The following is a 23,558-nucleotide window of genomic DNA, read 5'->3' as shown; positions in this document are numbered from 1 at the left end:
ACAGAGCAGAGAGCCTGACGTGGGGCTCGATCCCAGGACCCTGAGATCATGACCTGAGCCGAAGGCAGCGGCTTAATCCACTGAGCCACCCAGGCGCCCCAAGTGCTTATTTTTATTGTAACACAATACCTTCTCATTTTTAACACTGATTTTTTTAAAGTTTATTTATTTATTTAAGTAATCTCTACACCCAACGTGGGGTTCAAACTCGCGACCTCACGATCAAGAGTCACATGGTCTTCTGACTGAGCCAGTCAGGTGACCTGACACTGATTTTAATTCATGCCCAAAATCAGGGTGTGATTATCAACTAATGTGCACATTTAATATGGTAGTTTGTCTTGTTATGGTATTGTTTCCAGAAATCAGTGATCCCCATTATGACTTACTGAGAGGGAAAGGTGGCATTCAGATCCACCTCTTATCCACTTCCACCTGCAGCCCTGAGAAGGAAGGAACTTTGCCCCAGTGTCCTCTCCTTAACCTTAGCGGTGTACCACTCTTAAGCACCCCCATGGTCACAGATGAAGAAAAAAACAGCTACCCCTCTAATTTCCCACTTTCCCTCTCAGCTTCCTCCTTTCCATCCGGTCACGCTCTGTGAAGGGAGTATCAACAGGAGAAAAGCCACACTGACCAACCATGCCCAAGTGGATACTGAAGTTAGCACTAAGGAGCTGACGGTGAGCAGGGCTCACAAGCCCAAGAGGAAGGTCAGGGGCCAAGTCAGACTGCAGTGGAATGTGATAAAAAACTAAGCAGGAGATGAAGGATAAAGACCTTTTCAAAACTTTGGCTTTGTTAAGGGGAAACAGTCATGAGGAGGTAGAGACACTTTGCCGGTGGTGGGGCTGTTGTTTAAATTAAAAGCAAGCTGCCTGGAGACCATCAGCGAGAAAGGCCAGTGTTGCATCAGCACACCTGATTCTCATCATCACCCTACGTGGAAAGGAGGAAGAAACTGGGGTTAGGGAGGTAAACAGCCTGCCCAAAACCTGTGCTCTTTCCACTAAACCATAGCTACTGATAGACAGGATGCTAAGAAAAGGAGTTAATTATCAGCAAAAAAATTCAAAAGCATAACTCCATGTCCATTTGGTTTTGGCCAGAGAGAAGCCCACTAGTATTAATTTATGATTTCTATTATTCTACAAGACTAAACACAAGGAAATCTTTAGAAATTAGAGGCTCCCTGGATTTTTCAAAACTAGAACCATGTCTTCTTACTGCTTTCCAAATAATAACAAAAAAACCCTTTTTTTTAGGTTTAAGTTTTATTTGAATTCCAGTTAGTTAACATACACAGTGTAACATTAGTTTCAGGTGTACAGCGCAGTGATTCAACACTTCCATACATCACCCAGTGCTCATCACAAGTGCGCTCCTTAATCCCCATCACCTACTGAACCCATCTCCCCGCCCCCCACCTCCCCTCTGGTAACCATCAGTTTGTTCTCTATAGTCAAGCCTTTGTTCTTGGTTTGCTTCTCTCTCTTTTCAAAAACCTATCGTTATACCAAGACCTCTTCAGATCCATTTCTGGAGCTCTCTTTTTAATATAAGCTGCTGAAAGGCAGTTAAACTGACAATACTTAACATTCCAGACTAGTGACAAGGCTGGAAAAGAACAGCCTAAAAGAATTTTGGCTATAGTACACAAATTATTTTTCCAGATTTAGTCCAAAACAAATTGGTTCCCGAAGTTCGAACTCCCAGAATGCAAGAAATTTTGAGTCTCTTCTGGCCATTCCTTCCTCAGCCAAGGTCTGTGAATATTTTCAAAAAGAAAAAGTTTATTCAGGACCCCTTCAAGCCACGGCTTTATGCTTGGAGTTTTGGCGGGCAGTTACCCAACAGCACAATGCTATATTCATAAAATAAACTGCTGGCCATTAAAAAGACTAATCTATTTTACATTTATAACGAACTCTGACCCAAAACACAAAATGAAATATTCTCTTGGCATTTCACTACTCAAATGTAACAGTGCAAAAAATCCTTTACAAATAAGCTTTTTTTTTTTTTTTTAAGATATTTATTTATGACAGAGAGACAGCAAGAGAGGGAACACAAGCATGGGGGAGCTGGAGAGGGATAAACACAGGGAGCCCGACCCGGGGGCTTGATCCCAAGACACTGGAATCAGGACCTGAGCCAAAGCAGATGCCCAATGACTGAGCCACCCAGGCACCCCTAAAAATAAGCTTAAAAGTGGGGGGACACCTGGGTGGCTCAGTTGATTAAGCGTCTGCCTCTGGCTCAGGTCCTGATACCAGGGGCCTGGGATCAAGTGTCCGTGTTAGGCTCCCTGCTCAGTGTGGAGTCTGCTTGTCCCTCTCCCTCTGTATCCCGCCCCACACTCATGCTCTTTCTAATTCTCAAATAAATAAAACCTTTTTAAATTCTTTTTCTTTTTTTTTTTAAGATTTTATTTATTTGTTTGACACAGAGAGAGATCACAGGTAGGCAGAGAGGCAGGCAGAGAGAGAAAGGGTAGCAGGCTCCATGCCGAGCAGAGAGCCCAATGCAGGACTCAATCCCAGGACCCTGAATCATGACCTGAACGGAAGGCAGAGGCTTAACCCACTGAGCCACTCAGGTGCCCCTAAATAAAACCTTTTTAAAAAGTAAGCTTAAAGGGCCACCTGGCTGGCTCAGTCAGAACATGCAACTCTTCTTTTTTTTAAGATTTTATTATTTATTTGACAGACACCACAAGTAGGCAGAGAGAGAGGAGGAAGCAGGCTCCCTGCTGAGAAGAGAGCCCGATGCGGGGCTCGATCCCAGGACCCTGAGATCATGACCTGAGCCAAAGGCAGAGGCTTTAACCCACTGAGCCACCCAGGCGCCCCAGAACATTGAACTCTTGATTCAGGGTTCTGAGTTCAAGCCCCACACTGGGTGTAGAGCTTAAAAATAAATAAATAAATTTTTGATTTAAATAAATAATTTAAAAAGAAGCTTAAAATTTTAGATTTGAACCACTTCACGAGGAAAAAAACAAAAGAGACAAAGTGTTAGTGAGGACATGAACACCTAGAACTCACACACTGCTGCTAGAAGTATAAAACAGTACTGCTACTTTGGAAAACATTCTGGCAGTTTCTCATAAATTTAAACACATACTGTTATTACCCAGTAATTCAGCCCCAGGTATTTATCCAAAAGAAATTAAAACATATATGCACACAAAGACATACATAAATGTTCATAGCAGCTTTTTTTTTAACGATTTTTATTTATTTATTTGACAGAGAGAGATCACAAGTAGGCAGAGAGGCAGGCAGAGAGAGAGAAAGGAGGAAGCAGGCTCCCCACCAAGCAGAAAGCCCGATGTGGGGCTCCATCCCAGGAACCTGAGGTCACGACCTGAGCCGAAAGCAGAGGCTTAACCCACTGAGCCACCCAGGTGCTCCTCATAGCAGCTTTTTAAAAATACATACAATACCCCCAAACCAGAAACAACCCAAATGCCCATCAACAAGGAAATGGACAAACTACGGTACAGCTATATAATAAAATAAAACCCAGCAAGAGAAGAGAAAATCCACTGATAACATGGAACAGCATGGATGAGTCTCAAAGCATTATGATATATTAAAGAAGCCTGAGGGGCACCTGGGTGGCTCAGCCCTTTAAGCACCTGACTCTTGATTTCAGCTCAGGTCGTGATCTTAGGATCATGAGATTGAGGCCACACTGGGTTCCCTGCTCAAGGAGTCTGCTGAAGATTCTTTCTCTCTTCCTCTCCCTCTGCCCCTCTCCCTTGCTCTCACTCAAGTAATAAATAAAGCTTAAAAAGGAAAAAAAGAAAGAAGCCTGATATATTCCATTTACATAAAGTTCTAAAAAATGCAAACTTTTCTATAGTGACAGAGAGCAGATCAGTGGTTGCTTGGGGAAGGAAGAAGGGGAAATTAGTTGAACAAGATATGAGGGGCACCTGGGTGGCTCAGCGGGTTAAAGCCTCTGCCTTCAGCTCAGGTCATGATCCCAGGGTCCTGGGATCGAGCCCTGCATCGGGCTCTCTGCTTAGCTGGGAGCCTGCTTCCTCCTCTCTTTCTCTCTCTCTGCCTGCCACTCTGCCTACTTGTAATCTCTATCTGTCAAATAAATAAATCTTAAAAAAAAAAAAGAGAGAGAGAAGGAAGTAAATGAAACTTACTATAAAAAAAAAGATATGAGAAATTTTGGGAGTTATGGAAATACTCTGTATTTGGACTGAGGTGCTGCTTATATGGCCATATACATTTTCAAACCCCATTACACTGTACATTTAAAATGGAAGCATTGGGGCACCTGGGTGGCTCAGTGGGTTAAAGCCTCTGCCTTCAGCTCAGGTCATGATCCCAGGGTCCTGGGATCGAGCCCCGCATCGGGCTCTCTACTCAGCGGGGAGCTTGCTTCCTCCTCTCTCTCTGCCTGCCTCTCTGCCTACTTGTGATCTCTGTCAAATAAATAAAAATTTAAAAAAATAAAAAAAATAAAACGGAAGCATTTTGTTATAAATAAATTACACTGAAAAACTCATTTTAAAAAAATAGTAAAAAAGTTCCCAATTGTTCAAGCAAAAAGCCAAAAATTTAGATTAGAGAATTGTTTTGTCAACAGCATAAAGGAAGTCCTTCTAAACTAAACAAGTTAAAAAAGATCAAATGGGGCACCTGGGTGGCTCAGTCAGTCAAGCAGCTGACTCTTGATTTCGGCTCCAGTCATGATCTCAGGGTTGTAGAACTGAGCCCTGTATCCAGCTCCATGATGAGTGTGGAGACTACTTAAAAGTCTCTCTCTCCCCTGATCTCCCTCTCCTCCCCTCTCCCCCGTGACCCCTTTTTAAAAAAAGGATTCGAATTTGAATTTGATTTAATAAGAGTGAAATCTTTTTCAACAAGCATTTCACTGGTTAGATAAAATGAAAAATTAATTTAAAAAATACTGAGGAGTCCTTTTTCCTTATGTCTACGAAGTATAAGGTCATGATCTCAATAGTGGGCAGTTTTGCCTAATTGGGGACCACTGGCACTGTTTGCAGACATTTCTGTTTATCACGACGGGGGTAGAGGTGCTACTAACATCGAGTGGTAGAGGCCAGGGATGGTCAAAACATCCTACAGTACACAGAACAGCCCCTTTCAACAAAGAACTGTATGACCCAAAATATCAATAGTGCCAAGACTTAGAAACCTTGGTGTACAGGGATTGATTTAAGCCTGGGAGGAAGGGAAAATCTCCATCTTTTTTTACCTTACCACACACAGGGCCATATCTGCACAGACATTCTGTTGAGTTGAAAAAGCCAACTCAACAGAATTGGCTGACAGGAAGGGAATGTCTCTGCCACAGGCCCATTACTCTTCTGGGTTTCCGTTCACATTTCCTGCTAAAGGACAGATAGCTCAAAGAAGGGCTTTCTCTGATCTCCCAGAATGAAATGTGAGAAGGAGCCACATGGCCTCATTATTTACCTGTACCTCCTTCTGCAGTCCCCTTGCTGCCGGGCAGAAACTGATGACCTGATGATCAAACTCTACCACTCTCCCATCCCTCTGAAACCTCACTGGCAAGAGGGAAAGAAGGAAAAGTAAAACCTGTGGGCCAACTACATGTCAAGCACTACACTAGAAATTTCACACACTTCATTGCATTCAATCCTCCTTCATCTAAAGAGATGGATATGATTATCAAGTCCAAGGTCTGACTCCAAAGCCCACACCAGTCCACCACAACTGGGTAACTCCCTAGATTGTCTTTCTTTATCTCAAGGGGTGGCCTGTACAGTGAGAGTACTGAGGGCCTCCAAAGTGCTCTATGTTCAGAGACATTTAACTATGGTGGGATGTGCCTTGGAAACGAACAGTAAGTATGGCTTATAGCATTCCCTCCTCTCCAGCTCTGCCAGCCATGCCAGCCCTGCCCCAGCCAATAACTATACAGAGGATGGAACCAAACCCCCCAAAAAGAAAAGAATCAAAGCTATGAGGTGAACAGCCTGAATCAGTGCTGAAAAGGACATGTGTGTCATAAGTAAATCCTAGCAAACTCTTTCTAGACATGCCAGTTAACCACCTGTTACACAGTTTACTCCTATTATAAGATACCGTGTAACTGTAGACGTGTAGACCTTCTGCTCACTCATGAGTGGTAGGATAAGGATGTAAGAAGGAAAAAGAGAAAAACAGTGGGAAAGCACTTCCTTCTGAGTTCAAAATGTCATGGTCCACACTCTTGAATGCTGAGATAAACCATGTAACTCAATTACACTGATTTTGCTGTTGCCAATTTAAGACCGCACTGTTTTTCTTCACTGCATGAGTAATGTATTGCAAGTTCAAGCAATAGAGCTCAATCCCCTGTCAGAATTTCAATATAACAAAACCAACCAGATATTAAGAAAACAGAGGGGCTCCTGGCTCCTGAGCGGCTCAGTTAAGTGTCTGCCTTTGGCTCAGGTCATGACCCTAGGGTCAGCAGGGAATCTGCTTCTCCCTCTCCTTCCGTGCTCCCCCCAATCTTATGTGCGCGCTCTCTCTCAAATATATAAAATCTTAAAAAAGAAAACAGAACGTGTAAAATATGTTCCAATTTTTTAAAAAGTAAGATTTCGCATGGGAAGCCTGGGTCAGTCGGTTAGGCGCCTGCCTTCAAGCTCGGGTCATGATCCCGGGGTCCTGGGATCGAATCCCACTTGGGGCTCCTTGCTTGGCGGGCTTGTGGCTTCAAGCCCCATGCTGGGTGTAAAGATTACTTAAAAATAGAATCTTTTTTTTTGAGAGAGTGTGTGTGTGCATACCTGAGTTGGGAAGAGAGGGACAGGGAAAGGAGCTGAGCACAGAGCCTGACGGAGGGCATGATTTCATGACCCTGAGACTGTGACTTCAGCCAAAATCACAAGTGGTACGCTTAACCAATGGAGCCACCCCAAAATAGAATCTTTAAAAGAAATAAAATAAAATTGGGCACCTGGGTGGCTCAGTGGGTTAAAGCCTCTGCCTTCAGCTCAGGTCATGATCCCAGGGTCCTGGGATCGAGCCCCACATCGGGCTCTCTGCTCAGTGGGAAGCCTGCTCCCCCCTCCCCCGCCTGCCTCTCTGCCTTCTTGTGATCTCTGTCACATAAATAAACAAAATCTTAAAAAAAAAAAAAAAAAGCCACATAATAAATATCTGCTGAATTGATGGAGCACCTGGCTGGTTCCGTCGGTAGAGCTTATGATTCTTGATCTGGGGTTGTGAGTTTGAGCCCCACGGTGGGCACAGAGTTTCCTTAAGAAAACTAAGTAAAGCTAAATAAATAAATAACTCTGCTGAACTAAATGACTAAATGGTGTATTTTTACTATGGAATACTACTATGAAGCTATTAATCACAATGAGTCAGAGTGATGCCAGCTGATTTAATGGAATTTCCAGAAATAGTGAAAAAAACAAGGAGTGTCAAAAAAGAAAGAATTTTTTTTTTTTTAATTAAAGTATACTCACAAAACCTTACACTGATGAGGAGATGGAGAATCTGAACCCCTCATACACTGCTAGTGGGAATGTAAAATGATGCAGCTTTGGAAGTTTGTTGGTTCCTCAAAGTTTAGCACAGCTACCATGTGACCTAGTGACTCCACTCTGAGGTACACACCCAAAAGAACTGAAAATATTCAACCACAAAGAAACCTATACATGAATGTCCAGGGCAGCATTATTTATAATCACCAAAAGTGGAAAAAACCCAACTGTCCATCAACAAAGTATAAACTATTATTTGGCCATAAAAGGAATGAAGTACTAATAAATGCTACAACATGGACAATACTTAAAAAGATCATGCTAAATGAAAGAAGGCAGACGAATGGGCACAAACTGTATGATTCCATTTCTATGAATGCCCAAAACAGGCAAATCTATAGAGACACAAGTAGATTAGGGATTTCCAGGGGCTGGAGGGAGTAGAGAATGGGGAGTGACTATTAATCAGAACAAAGTTTCTTTCTGAGGTGATGAAAATGTTCTGGAATTAGACAGTGGTGATCAGCGTAAAACTCTATGGATATACTTAAAAGCACTGACGTATACACTTCAAAAAGAGTGAACTTTATGGTATATGAATTATATCTCGATAAGCCTGTTATTTTTTTAAAAACATACATGTTTGCAAACAAATATACGATAGAATACATGAATACATCAGTCATGTATTCAAATGAATACAGGCACTCAGGTATTCTTGTATTCAAACAAATACATGAATAATAAAGAATGATAGAAGGGGGGGGCGCCTGGGTGGTTCAGTGGGTTAAGCCTCTGCCTTTGGCTCAGGTCATGGTCTCAGGGTCCTGGGATCAAGCTCCGCATTGGGCTCTCTGCTCAGAGGGGAGCCTGCTTCCCCCTCTCTCTCTGCCTGCCTCTCTGCCTACTTGTGATCTCTCTCTGTCAAATAAATAAATAAAATCTTTAAAAAAAAAAAAGAATGATGAAAAATGGAGTATGGGAAGGAAGTGGGGGCCAAGACCTAAGGCAAGGAGGAGATTTAAAAAAAAAAAAAATTAAAAAAAATGAAAAGCTTGAGGCCTTGTGTGGGGGCACCAGGCGAGGATGAATAAGACTGCAATGAGGTTGGCATGAAGACTAAAAAGGAGGGAGATAGGTTGAAAAGGTCAGCAGGTAATTGGTAACAGGGGAAACACAGCAGACCTGGGTAACCGTAAGGATTCAACGGAGTCTGCAGATAATGCGGAGTGCCAGAGAGGGAGAATAAGAAAGAACATGAGAGAAGATTTAAGACTGGCTCAAATCCACTAAAGTTTAAAAAAGAAAAGTGTGCAAGAAGAAAATCCAATAGGTCCTGCTCAAGAATCCTGGAGCCTGGTAGGATAAAATCAAACCACAAGGAGAAATTTCCAGGGAAAGAGGGAGTGGGACTCAGGACACTGGCTATCTCCTAAGTAGGAGAAAAGGGGCTTCTCTTGGGAGAAAGTGTCCAATGGTGACTGTTCTGGGAAAAAAAGCAGCCCCAACAGACTGCCTTGGGAATTCTCAGTAGATGAGGTGCAACTGGAAAATGGCTGACCTGGGTTTTTTCCCAAGAATATAAGAAGGGACAGGAAGAAATGGACAATTTTTTTTTTTAAAGATTTTATTTATTTGACAGAGACCACAAGTAGGCAGAGAGGCAGGCAGAGAGAGAGGGGAGGCAGGCAACCTGCAAAGCAGAGAGCCTGATGCAGGGCTCGATCCCAGGACGCTGGGATCATGACCTGAGCCGAAGGCAGAGGCTCCAACCCACTGAGCAACCCAGGCGCTCCAGAAATGGACAATTTTAATTTTTAACCAGTATTTCTTCACAAATCTTAACTGTGCTGCTAGGTTTTCTGCATGACTCTTTCCTAAGCTTAACCAGGGTCTTTTTTAGGATTTTATTTATTAGGGAGAGAGAGCATGCCCGCACACACTAGCAGGGGGAGTGGCAGAGACAGAGGGAGGAAGCAGGCTCCCCACTGAGCAGATAGCCTCATGTGGAACTTGATCCCAGAACCCTGGGATCATAACCTGAGCAGAAGGCAGACACTTAACTGACTGAGCCACCCAGGCACCCTTAACCAGGGTTTTTTTTAATTTTTCTTTGTATAACCTCAGTTCTTTTGAAAAGAAGTGTAATATGGGGCATTTTTATAATAGACAAAGTATCTTTTCCCTTTATCATTTTTTTCTTAACATTTTATTTTTGGAGTACCTGGGTGGCTGAGTCAGTTAAGCATCCAACTCTTGGTTTTTGGCTCGGGTAATGATCTCGTGGCTCATGGGATGGAGCCCTGAGTGGGGAATCCATGTTCAGTCGGGAGTCTGCTTGAGGATTCTCTCCCTCTGCCTCTCCTCTCACTCACATGCATACATATGCACTCAAGAGCTCGCTCTTGAAAATAAACAAGCCTTTTTTTTTTTAAGGCAGATGCTTTTTTTTTTTTTTTTAGATTTTTGTTTATTTGATAGAGATCACAAGTAGGCAGAGAGGCAGACCGGGGGGCTGGGGGGGAAGCAGGCTCCCTGCTGAGCCGAGAGCCCGATGCGAGGCTCGATCCCAGCACCCTGGGACCGTGGGACTCCGGGACCATGACCTGAACCGAAAGCAGAGGCTTTAACCCACTGAGCCACCCAGGTGCCCCCAAAATAAACAAGTCTTAAAAAAAAAAAATCTTACTTTTAAGTAATCTCTACATCCAAAATGGGGCTCAAACTCAAAACCCTCAGATCAAGAGTCAAATGCTCTCCCCCCTGAGCCAGCCAGGGGCCCCTCTCTTTATCATTTGTTACATGCACAATAGAGAATTGCAATTTAATATCTTTATTTCTTAAACCTTTACTGTCCAAACACATCAAATTAAAACAAAAACAAAAAACCCAAGGTGGAAGGTATCCAAGGGGAATGAGGGAAGCAATACAGAACAAATGCACATTCCTTCCAGAGCTGGGAACAAAGATAATGCCCAGATGGTTTCTAGGTTATAAAACACATAAGAGACAGTCCCTCCTTCAAGAAATAAAATTTGAGTTAAACACTAAGATAAAACTAAACAGACTTTGCAAATCGGAGTGTACAACTGGAGGGTGTCTCACAGCTGGAGAGGTCAAGCGCACCTAGAGTAAAACTCCCAAGGGCAAGGGCTTAAAGTAATCTCTACTTCCTTGGTAGTTGCTAACATGTCTAGCACATAACGCACCCAGCAGATGAAACAACCTTTGGTCAAGCCACACACACTGCTATGTACTGTGACGTTACTGGCTAGTGGAGGGAACAGACAAAACACAGGGCACCAAATCCTCACCAGACAGGAAGCTAGACAGGTATGCAGGAAATAGATCAAGGGATGCCTTCAAGGCAAGGTAATATCTAAGTTGAGTATAAGGTGATAATGGGAAGAACTGAGAGAAGAACATTCCAGCAGAGGGAGACACGGAGACTGGAGAGAGTTAAGGGACCAAGAATGGTTCAGCAAAACTCAGTGAAACACCAAAGAAGGTGGGTGGGGGGACGAGAATGGAGGCCAAAGCCCAGTGATGAAGCATCCTGGACAACAAGATAAGGATTAGTAAATCTGATTATGAAGACAGCGGGAGTTGTTGAAGGACTTAAACTTACTTGGTGGTGGGGATGTGGGATGACTATGAACAGATATATTTCACAAAGACAGAGGCAGGAACAAACCTCTGGATTTAACCAGAAAAGAACTACACTGATGATGTGGGAAAAACACTGTTAACAGATCTGCACTCTTTTCTAGTAGACAAATTTCCTTTTGGGAGTTACCCAATTATTCTTTAAAAATAGAGAACTTAGGGGCGCCTGGGTGGCTCAGTGCTAACCCACTGCCTTCGGCTCAGATATGGTCTCGGGGTACTGGGATAGAGTCCCGGATCGGGCTCTCTGCTCGGCGGGGAGCCTGCTTCCCCTTCTCTCTCTGCCTGCCTCTCTGCCTACTTGTGATCTCTCTCTGTCAAATAAATAAATAAAATCTTTAAAAAAAAAATCAAAGAAAATAGAGAACTTAGAGGTAGCTGAGAGCAGTCAGTCCTCTAAGCACAGAAATTAGTATTACAAAGAATTACACCACATTATTCATTTTAACTCGAGACTTTTTTTTTTAAGATTATTTATTTATTTATTTGACAGACAGAGATCACAAGTAGGCAGAGAGGCAGGCAGAGAGAGAGAGGGGGGGAAGCAGGCTTGCTGCCAAGGAGAGAGCCCGATGCGGGGCTCGATCCCAGAACCTGGGATCATGACCTGAGCTGAAGACAGAGGCTTTAACCCACTGAGCCACCCAGGTGCCCCTCTCAAGACTTTTAAAATGTGTTTGATACATTTTGATATACTACAGTTTTGTGAATATTAAAAAAAAGATTTACAATAACTAAATCTTATTTGTTATTAACAGCAGACCAGGATGAATTTTAAAGACTTGACAGACAGAAAGATTATCTGCTACATTAACTTTGGAACAAACTATTGCCACTTCTTCCCCTCAACATATCTGAAACACAGTCTGTAAGCCTAATTTTTCAATGGTCATGTTTCACAGCAAAAGACTGAGGCCACAATACTAAAAGATTTCTGAGCTCAGAGAGAAACCCCATGGGGGTTCTTTACCTCAGCAGCTAGTCTATTCACCACTAACAATTCCAACCACCAGGAGGAATTTCCCTGCCTAGGCTTATTTTGTTGGCAGAAGCACACCCAAAAAAATATCCTGACATTTTATATCCAGTAGGAAAGAATAATCAGAATAGTAACATCTTTAGTACCAAGCAAATTTAACCAATCTTCCCAGTTGCCTGTGGATTTGGACAGATGGCCACAAAGTTAACTCATATTTACTCTTAAAAAATAATCTCCATTTTAATATTCTTACCACCAAAAGCCCTAGGAACTTTTTGAACTCCCTAACAACAATAGTGAAACAAAAGAGTTTAGGCTTTACTTCTAAAAATATCTTATTGTGATAAGATAACCAACCCTGTATTTGCCATTTACAATCACCATATACCACCATTTACTATCAACATTTCATTAAAAAATGCTTAATTTCAACACCAAGAAAATGACACATATATATACTTTTTAGAAAGGGCAGTCCTGGGCGCCTGGGTGGCTCAGTGGGTTGAACCGCTGCCTTCGGCTCAGGTCATGATCTCAGGATCCTGGGATCGAGTCCCGCATCGGGCTCTCCGCTCAGCAGCGAGCCTGCTTCCCTCTCTCTCTGCCTGCCTCTCTGCCTACTTGTGATCTCTGTCTGTCAAATAAATAAATAAAATCTTTAAAAAAAAAAGGGCAGTCCTTTCATTGAATAAATTTAATGAAAAACTCCCTCTCATTGCCCTTGTTTTTCTCTATACCCTAAGGCCCATTCAACCCTCCTTTTCAGGGGTTTGACCAAGAGTCTCCAAGATTTGTTCTCACCAGTTTTATGATAGCCTCACTCCCTGTCTTTCCAGAGGGACCACAAACAATGTCATGGAACAGATGAGAAGACCCATTTCTACTACGAGGGAAGAGAACTCTGTAGACAAGGACCCATTAAGTGTTTTAAAAGTGGCAACTACGGGCACCTGGGTGGCTCAGTCGTGAGCCTTCACCTCAGGTCATGATCCCAGGGTCCTGGGATTGAGCCCCGCATCGGGCTCCCTGCTCTCTCCCTCTTCCACTCCCTGTGCTTGTGTTCCCTCTCTCGCAGTCTCTCGCTCTCTCTGCCAAATAAATAAATAAAATCTAAAAAAAAGGGGATGGGCTGGGTGGCTCAGTGGGTTAAGCCTCTGCCTTGGGCCCTCCATCAGGCTCTCTGCTCAGCAGGCAGTCTGATTGCCTGCTCTCTCCCAGCCTGCCTTTCTGCCTACTTGTGATCTCTCTCTCTCTCTGTGTCAAATAAATAAAATCTTTTTTAAAAAGTGGCAACTGGAGCTCCGTTCCATCTCTTTCCTCCTCTGCCATCCCTCCCACTTTACAGATAGGGAAAGGAAGGTCCAGAAAGGACAACTGATTTGCCCAAAGCCATAAAACCAAGAAAGCATCTCTAGCCTGCTGATACCCTGTCACCAGTCCTCTACTGAGCTGGACAGTTTGCATAATGCTAGGTACAAGTTAGCACTTGTGATTGAAATATGTATAAGGTTTGGGGCACCTGGGTGACTCTGTTAGTTGGGCATCCCACTCTTGATTTCGACTGGGGGCGTGATCTCAGAGGGTGCTGGGATGGAGGCCCAGCTCCATGCTCAGTGAGGAGTCTGCTTGAGATTGGCTCCCCCTGTCCCTCCCCATTTGTGGGCACACACACACCCATGGGTACGCTCTCTCTCAAATAAATAAATCTTTAAAAAATAAGAATTAAATTAAAAAATAAATATGTATATAGTTAAACGGCAAGTTTTATGTATTATGAAAACCCAACACAGGTAATAATTTTGAACTGAAGCAATACTATCAGCTGAGTCATGTGAAATTAAGAATGTACTGTGTCAAATCGTTTATAAAAAGAACTTCTGCTTTACAAAAATCCCATCTCAAGACAACACAATGTAGATACACACCCTAAAAATTTAAGTTTAAAGCTTTTCTATGGCACAATATTCACTTTCTTACTGAAAATGAATGTCAAGAAAATCCCTCCAGACCTAGAGTATACACAGGCTATTAAGAAACATTCTCCAGCTACCTAAAGTTGCTGAGTCTTAAAGACTGCTTGGTATAGAGTAAATCAAAGGGGGGAAAAGACATTTTTAAAGAGGAATAAAATTACTGGACCAGTTAGCTATTTCTTTACCTAAAAAGACTTTCCCCAAACCAATACCCCACTTCTCCTTACAGATATACCTGTCAGTATTGGTTTGACCATTTCATAACCTACATGTGTTATACTGATGTCTGCTGATGTCTACAAAGCTCTGATTTCATCTCAAGATACATCCTCCTGCAAACACTGTTGGGCTCTGCAACATTTTTTAGCTTCCTGAATCCGCTGTCATCTTAGAAAATATTATCAGTAGCTAGAGATGCTCTTTTTACAACACACTTTTCCCTGCAATCAATATAGGGCAGCGAATTTATGGGAATTTTTCCTGGACCCTCCCGTACTTGCCGGTAAATTATCAAGGGCACAACAAATCAAAGCTCTCTACATTTGAATTATCACTGGAATTCTTACTTGGTCTTGCAAATAGGGTGAAACTACGTGGAAACTGATTTATTTTCCAGTCATCTCCAGGAGAGATGCCCAACAATGAACTATGATGTCTTAAATATAACCACTTATGCCACACAATTACCAGATTGAGGAAAATGCAAACTTCCCTCAATAAAAAACTATTGTTCATATTCAACCTGATGCAATTAACCAGGTCTCAAGAAAAAAACGACATTCCGCTCGCCTAAGGATGACCTCCCTTCTGAGCGGGGAGAGGGTGGGGGCGCGTACCCCAGCGGAAGCAGAGCCCACAGGAGGCCCTGGGTCCGCCGCCCACCCGCGGCGCTACTCCCCGAGCCGCGTCCTCAGAGCCCCGGGCAGCGGTGTCTCCGCCGGGGGAAAAGAACTAAAGGACCAGGGCTATGGGGCGCCGGTGCCAGCCTCTTCTGGGGCACGGGGAAAACAAAGCGCGAGGAACACGCTCAGCCACCTGGCTCGGAGGGACCAGCAGGCGAGGAGCCTAAAACCACCTGGGCCGTATACAACAGCCAGGAGCCGCCGGGGGCCCCGGGGGTCGGCCCAGAAGCCCCGGAGGGGGACGGCGCAGGCGCGGGACGGGCTGGGGGCCCCCGACGGAGGACCGCGCAGGCGCGGGCCCGCTGGGGTCTGCGGGGCCGCCAGGGCCTGGCCGCGCGGCCCGCCAGCGCACACTGAGGGGACCCGGCCCTGGCTCTTACCGCGCGGCGCCGCCTCGCTCGCTCGCTGGCTGGCTCCGGGATGGGCCGGGCGGCGAGCTCGCCCGGTAGCGTGGCGCGGCCCGAATCCGTTGAGTCCGACCTCAGGGCACCAGCCAACCCCGCGGCGCCGTTCGCCCAGCCAGCCCTGCCTCCCTCGCGGCCCCCGCCCTCGGCCCGCCCCTGTCCCGCCCCACACAGCCGCCACCGATTGCGCAGGCGCGGCAAGGCCCCGCCTACATCCCGCCGCCGCGCAGGCGCCTACGGCCCCGGCCCCTCCGCTCGCGTCCCTCCCATCTCTGGCTAGCGCAGGCGCACCGTCACCGGCACGGCCACAAAAAAAGGCTCTAGAGGCTTTGGGGATTTCGCTGGACGTGTGGGTGGAGGATGCTCCTGAATGGTGTTTTCGATTGGACGGGATGATGAGTGTAGAGCTCCCGCGTTCCCAAACCTTACCTCAGCTAAAGGTCCATCTTTCATGCAGCACGCATTTACATTGTGCCAAGGACGGTGCTAGGCGACGAGCTAGACAGTGGTGATAAAAACACAAAAGCCCTGCCCTCTTGGCGCTCCCGGTGCGGCCGGGAACACAGACACTAAACAATTGAGCCACCAAAACCGTGACGCTAAATAGCCTCTATCAAGTTAAGGAAGTCCTGTTAGGTCACAGTTGTCATACAGGTTTTTTCCTTAGATAGGTCGAACTACATTAATAAATTTGTATTCCATCATCTTAATTTCCCAGAAAAAAAGAAAAAATTGGACTTGATAAATGTTTAGCATTGCTAGACTATTCGCTAGTATTTTATTTAGCACTTTTGCATATATGACCATGAGTGATTTTGGTCTTTCCTTTTGCTTTCTTGTACTGTCGATGTCTGATTTGGGATTAATTTTTTAATCAAGTCACAATGAGCTGAGGAGACTTCTTTTTCTTCTTTATCTGGAAGATTATGTATAAGAGGATTTTTGTTTTCAATGTTTGCTGAATTTGCTGTAAAATTATCCAGTTCCTGGTGTTTTTCTTTGGTTTCGTCTGACACTTCTGACACTTCTGAGGGGCTAGGATGCAGATCTTAGACTAAGCATTACATTTCTTTAATGGTTCCAGATTAAGACAGGTTTTTTGTTTGTTTGTTTGTGTAGGCTCTCTGCCCAACATGGGGCTTGAACACATTACCCTGAGATCAGGAGTCGCATGCTCTACCGGCTGAGCTAGGCAGACACCCCAAGACAGAATTTCCCTGTATCATCTTTGCTGAACTATATTTTTGCAAGAAAGTAGCTGTGTGTTAATGTTTCGAAATCGTTGGGATGAAGTTGTTCATATAATTCCCTTATAGTTATTTGTTTTAATTTTATTTCAGATGTAACCCATTCCTATAGTTCCTCTTCTCAAATGCAGCTAATTGTATTCAGTTTATTGATATCCTTCTAGAGATACTTTATGAATATAAACAAATATGCAAAATAAACAGGTAAATTCTTTTGCTTCTCTCTCTTTTTTTTTTAACATAAATTATAGCCTACTTCAGATACTGGTATTTTTCTTTTTAAAATACCAGTTGGGGGTGCCTGGGTGACTCAGTGGGTTAAGCCTCTGCCTTCCGTTCAGGTCATGAACTCAGGGTTCTGGGATGGAGTCCCCAATGGGCTCTCCGCTCAGCAGGGAGCCTGCTTCCCCTCCCTCTGCCTGTCTCTCTGCCTACTTGTGATCTCTCTCTCTCTCTGTGTCAAATAAATAAAAAATCTTTTAAAATAAAATAAAATACCAGTTGGTTAGGCAACTGCCTTCAGCTCAGGTCATGATCCTGGAGGCCCAGGATTGAGTCCCACATCAGGCTCAGCGGGGAGTCTGCTTCTCCCTCTGACCTCTCCCTTCTCACGCTCTCTCTCTCTCTCTCTCTCTCTCAGATAAATAGATAAAATCTTTAAAAATAAAAAAAAATTAAAATTGAAAAACCCAGAATATATGGGGCACCTGGGTGGCTCAGTCCTTAAGCATCTGACTTCGGCTCAGGTCATGATCCCAGTGTCTTGGGATCGAGACCCCCATCGACCCCCACATTGGGATCCCTGCTCAGTGGGAAACCTGCTTCTCCCTCTCCCACTCCCCCTGCTTGTGTTTCCTCTCTCACTGTCTCTCTCTGTCAAATAAATAAGAAAAGTCTTTTTAAAAAAAAACAGTAGATACTGTTTTAATACTCTGGAGATAATCATTCAACCCTAGTGCAGAACTAAGGCAATGGTCCTCACAACCAGACAGCCTGAGTTTGCATCCTGGCTTCATTATTTAATTAGCTGTCTGTCTTTGTGTTTCTGGGTTGTTTTTTTTTTAAGATTTTATTTATTTGACAGAGAGAGAGATCACAAGTAGGCAGAGAGGCAGGCAGAGGGGGAGGGGGAAGCAGGCTCCCTGCTGAGCCGAGAGCCTGATGCGGGACTCGATCCCAGGACCCTGAGATCTTGACCTGAGCCGAAGGCAGAGGCTTAACACATTGAGCCACCCAGGCGCCCCTCTGTTTTGTTTTGTTTTTTTTTTTTTTAGTCTACAGAATGGGTGCTCTTATGGGTTGATGTAGAGAAATAAATGGGAGAATGCATGACAAAGATTTAGCACGATGCTCAGCACCCAGGAAATGCCTGGTAAATGCGAGGGACATTTATGTTGCTTTTGTTTCGGCATCTACAGTTCAAAAACGACTCAACATGACTCAGATCCTCACAACAGCCCTATAAGAACTGTACAAAGGACAAAATTGAGACCCAAAGAGGTTATGTCACTTGCCCAAGGCCACCAAGCCAGCAAATGGCAGAAACAGAAGAAAACCGTCTGGTTCCAGGCACCTGTCATCAACCCCACTTATACTGAGAAACCACACATGCTGTTAAAACATACCTTTTTAAAGAGATTTTTTTTCAATTTATTCACTTGAGAAAGAAAGTGAGCATAAGCATGGGGTGGTGGTGGTCAGAGCTAGAGAGGGAAGCAGACTCCCCGCTGAGCAGGGAGCCTGGACCAGAGACTCTGTCCCAGGACCCTGAGCTCATGACCTGAGCCGAAGACGGACGCTTAACTGACTGAGCCACCCAGGTGGCTACCTTTTTAAAAATATTTTTTATATTAAAGGATATGAAATAACTGTGAACTCAATGAAATGTCAAAACTAAAGGTTAAAAAAGAGCTTTAGCAGTTTTCCCATTACCCGCCCCTCATCACTTCATCTTTATCAAAGTTAACCACCATTTGGACATCTAACTCAGTATTCATATGGGCTGATTTTGAGCTTTTCAATAAATAGAATCACACTGTAATGGTTTCCTAGGGCTGCTATAACAGATTACCGCAACTTTGTGGCTTAAAACAATAGAAATGTATTGTCTCATAGTCCAGGAGGCTAGAAATCAGATCTTGAGGTATTGGTGGCTCTGAGTTTCCTCCAAACTCGGCAAGGGAGAATCCATTGCCTGCTTCTAACATCTGCTGGCTGACTACATCCCTTGGTAATCCTTCACTTTGGCATGTCACTCCAATCTCTGCCTCTGTCTATGGCCTTCTCCTGTGTGTGTGTGTGTGTGTGTGTGTGTGTGTGTGTGTGTGTGTGTGTCCACGTGCGCACATGCGTGAATCTCCCTCTGATCCTTTCCTGTGAAGACACTTGTGACAGTGTTTAGGGCCCATCTGGATAATCCAGGATAAATCCCGATAAATCCTTAATTTATCATATCTACAAAGACCCTTTTTCCAAATAAGGTAACATTTACAGGTTCCAGGGTTTAGTACCTCATAGGTTTGGGAGCCATCATTCAGCAGTTACAGAGGAGGTGGACACTCTGAGCAGCATGAGTGGCGCCCCCAAACGCCATTGGAAGTACACTCAGCATCCCAGCAGCAAGCTGTCATAGACTTGAACTGTGTGAGCATTTTTTCTGCTTTAGCTGAGTTTATTTTGTGCATCTGTTAGCAAGATGTTCCTAAGGTATAAGAAAAATCTAAGAGGTTACTTTTGGGGTCTGAGAGCACACAAAAGTGTTTTCCATATAAATGATTGATAATTGCTTCTTTGCTTTGTGCCATTTCAGTGTATGAAAGATTTCATAGAAACATTTTACTTTCAGATTGCAGGGGAAGCCTGTATTCTTTCAGTCTTTTTCACTCACCATTAGATCAATAAAATTCATCTGTCTTGTTGTATGCATCTGTGGCATGCAAAATTAATAATATTTCGGTTGCAGTATAGTGTTCCATTGTATGAATTTACAATACCACATTTTACCCATTTTCCTACTGATGGGCATTTGGGTTGTCTCCAGTTGTGAGCTGTTAGTGGAAGGAAAATCGCATCATGCAAAAAAGATTCCTGGATTCTCGGATGGAAAGCTATGAATCCTTGGAACATGCCCTGCTAGGTTATCTGGTACTTATAAAAGGCTCTGAGGCTTTTATTGTCTTTGAGCTCTTTTACAACTCTGTAAATGGCAGAAAACTGATAGCAGTGCAAATCGTTCTTATCTAAGGACAACCTTCCCCCCCAGTGGAAAAGTCAGTTTGGCCTCCTTTTGCAAATTTATTTCAATATTTCTGTTCTATAAATGTATCTGACTTTTGGATTCTCCTTTGAACTGATTGTAACATCCTACCAGTTCCCTTGGTTAATTAACTAGTTAGGTAAACTCTTTGATACATGTTTATTTTATATTTGCATAAGGGTCATGATTTTACTTTTTTTTTTTTAAGGCTTTCTTTATTTACTTGAGCGAGAGAGAAAGCACAGAGGGAAAGGGAGAAGAAGCCTTCCCACTGAACAGGGAGCCCGACACGGAACTCGATTTCAGGACCCTGGGATCATGACCTGAGCTGAAGGCAGACACTTAACTGACTGAGCCACCCAGGTGCCCCGATTTTATTTTTTAAAAACTTATACTCAAACACTAGAAACAAAGTTCCTGTGAACACTCCTGCACACAGCAAAGTACTTTTAATAAGCCCAAACTACTGACCTACTTGTTCTCTCATTGAAATTCCAAAGTAAAAGAGCCATTTTTGACTAAGCAGGAAGCTGCTGACATTTCCTGAGCAGCCATCAGGCCTGTGGAACTAGACCCTGTGCCTGGGGCAGGGGCTTTGACCAGGCCCCTAGCCTCTAAGAGTCCTCTCCGGCTGTGGCAGCAGAGTGAACTGGTCCTAAATCTGGTTAGCTGTTGCTAAGGTGTCCAGGAGGAATCAGCAGCATTGTCAGAGGAGGTGGTATTTCAGAAGCATTTCCTTCCCCCCCCCCAAAGATTGTGTTTATTTATTTGACAGAGAGAGAGAGAGAGAGAGACAGCAAGAGAAGGAACACAAGCAGGGGCAGAGGGAGAGAGAGAACAGGCTTTCCACAGAGCAGGGAGCCCAATGCGGGGCTCCATCCCAGGACCCTAGGATCATGACGTGAGCCAAAGGTAGATGCTTAATGACTGAGTCATCCAGGCACCCCTCAGCAGCATTTCCATATAGAGAGGGCACATCCAGGATGGTGGGCAGCAGGAGAAAGAGCAAGGAACTGAAGGCAAACAGGGCATCCTCTAGAGCAAAGACTAAGGGAGCCGGCAGCAGGGAGCGAGCACGGCTGTACCTGCAGGGGTGGCTGGGGGGCAGAGCAGGGAGAGTCTTCCGCACCAGGCCTTGGAACTTGGGTTCAGTAGTGTAGACAGGGACTAGTCCCTGCACCTTTGGGACAGGGAAGTGACATACTGCAAGATGGAGGACTGGCCTTGTGGCAAGCACAGAGTGGCAAAGTCGACCCTCAACAGTCAGGGGACCTGTTCATGGTTCTGGGAGATCTGACCTAGTGACAGGGTCAGAAGGGAAGAGACAGATCTGAGGGTGGGACACAGAACCAACCATGTGGATTTCATGCCAGTCTATGGTTGGGTCTCAGTGCCGGCGTTTGGCCATCCCATCAGCCTCACCCATACTCCATCCTTTGTCCTTGGTCATTCTCCTTGGTTCCCCAGCACCAGAGGGGCAGAAAGCTCTGACACTTGGGTCAGCCACTGACTTCGAGCAAGAGAGGACTTGGGGAAGCCAGGGGCTGCCTGCCTACAGGAGGTTATATATCTATGTGAGCTTGTCCCAGGGCCCAACATCTCTGCCTGGCCAAGTGGCAGAGTTTGGGACACTGTGATGATCCATTCATGGGTCAAAAGTGCCCTTCTGGTCAGGTCCTGCAGACCCTGCCATGCTAGGGTCCTGTCACCATGAAGATGGGCTGAGCTGCACAGCCAGGAACCCCTTTGAGCTCAGTGCTGCTGGTTTCCCACTGACTCACTCAGCTCACCCCAATGCCCACCCCAATCATTGACTCAAGCCCCACTCAAGCCCAGCTGCTTCATCTACACCACAGCTGGAAGAGTCAAATGGAAGGGGCCGGAGGCCAAGTTTTCATTGGACTGTTCCCACAGTTAGCAACAGTTAGCAAGCCATCAGCTTCGAGTGCCAGGATGTGGAGCTTAGGATTCTTGACATGCCTCCCTCAAAGCCAGGAGAGCTCTGGGTCCCAGGAAATACACAACTGTCAGCTGAGCAATGATGTGTCTGCAAGCAGAGATGGGCTGTTGGCCTTCCACGGCCGTGCTGCTCATTCCAGGAGGGACCCACGTGCCCGCAACCATGGCCTGAAACCCCAGAAGCTCCTTGGGATGCCCAGCTGTCCTGCAGGTGACCCAGAAGAGATACAGGAAGGGAACCTGCTCTGGACAAGGCATCCACCTCCCTTATGGCCTACAGTGATCAGACAGAATTAGACCCTCTTACGACACTGTCAGGGAAACTGAGGTCAGTGAGAAGGGAATGAGGCTGCTGCTTTTCACGGCCCAGCAGCTCTTTGGGCCCCCAGACTTGAGCTTAAACGCAGGCACAGATAGCTACTAGCTCTGTGACCTCAAGCCTGTTCCTCAATCTCTCTGTGCCTCCAGCTCATCTGTGAACAATGGCAAAGCTCCCGCACCAGTCAGGGTGCTGGGAGACTACATAACAGGGTTTCACCCTATTCTGTGCCCCTGTACACCCGACTTCTTTTCAGTCTTTGGGACACGGAAACCACATAGCTAATAAGCAGTAATGATGCACTTAGTGTCTGTAAACATCCCAAGGACAGGGCCCGCCATATGGTAAGGGCCTGGGACATGGTTCCTCTTATCATTGCTCAGTGTCCAAGTCCTAATCCACAGAAAGCAATAACCCTCTTTGGCTTCCTGATTCAACTCCGCTTAGCCCTGGGGATCTCTGGAAAACAAATACACATCTTGGTTGGAACCCGGGGACAGCAGGGATAAGCTGGAGAGCCAGCAAAACACAAAGTGCCTGAGGTTTGAATAATGTTCATTGGCCTGTGTCTGGCACTTCCCAGTGTCAGTGTCTAACCAGCCTTATTTCCCAGGTTCAGTGAGAGAAATTAGTCATCTGAGAGGTACAACAAATCTTGACTTCTAGATCCTGGGTTTGCACCCCCAGCTGGTGTCACCACACCCCTAGCAAGGGAGCCTCTTGGGATTCTGCACACAACGCAAGGCTCCAAACATGCCCGCATATCTGAGAACCATGTTCAGGACCAGTAGCTCTTTAGGAATAATTCTCCTTTTGTGGGTAGATTAAACTGTGGGGAAATTTTAACCAAATGGATAAAAAGAGAGGGGCTTAGGAGCGCCTGGCTGGCTCAGTCAGTTAAGCATCTGCCTTTGGCTCAGGTCATGATCCCAGGATCCTAGGATTGAGCCCCACATTGGGATCCCTGCTCCGCAGAAAGCCTGCTTCTCCCTCCCCCACTCCCTCTGCTTGTGTTCCCTCTCTTGCTGTCTCTCTCTCTGTCAAATAAAATCTTAAAAAAAAAAAAGATTTTATTTGAGAGAGAGAGAATGCACAAGCAGGGGAGAGGGGCAGAGGGAGAAGCAAACTCCCTTCTGAGCAGGGAGCCCAACGCAGAGCTTGATCCCAGGACCCCAGGTCATGACTTGAGCTGAAGACAGTTACTTAACTGACTGAACCATCTAGGTGGCCCATAAATTAAAAAAAAAAAAAAAAAGAGGGACATAACAGTACATTATTATCCTGTTTTGAACCCAAAGCACACTGCTCTTGCAGGAAAACCTGAAAGCAATTCATTCCAATTTTAGTATATGTGCTGC

At 44.9% G+C, this 23,558-nt stretch overlaps 1 protein-coding gene across 2 annotated transcripts in view; it reads right to left on the bottom strand.

Moving 5' to 3' along the window:
• SPECC1L (sperm antigen with calponin homology and coiled-coil domains 1 like) overlaps positions 1–15,529 on the bottom strand; it is a 136,358-nt gene extending 120,829 nt beyond the window's left edge. For both annotated transcript variants that reach the window (XM_046025368.1, XM_046025369.1), the window contains exon 1: positions 15,396–15,529. The gene's annotated coding sequence lies outside the window, so the exon portion shown is untranslated. The remainder of the gene's footprint in view (positions 1–15,395) is intronic.
• Positions 15,530–23,558: the final 8,029 nt, after the last annotated feature.

Source organism: Meles meles, chromosome 12, assembly GCF_922984935.1.
Source record: "Meles meles chromosome 12, mMelMel3.1 paternal haplotype, whole genome shotgun sequence".
Taxonomy (NCBI): domain Eukaryota; kingdom Metazoa; phylum Chordata; class Mammalia; order Carnivora; family Mustelidae; genus Meles; species Meles meles.
This window is presented reverse-complemented; position numbering and strand designations above follow the sequence as displayed.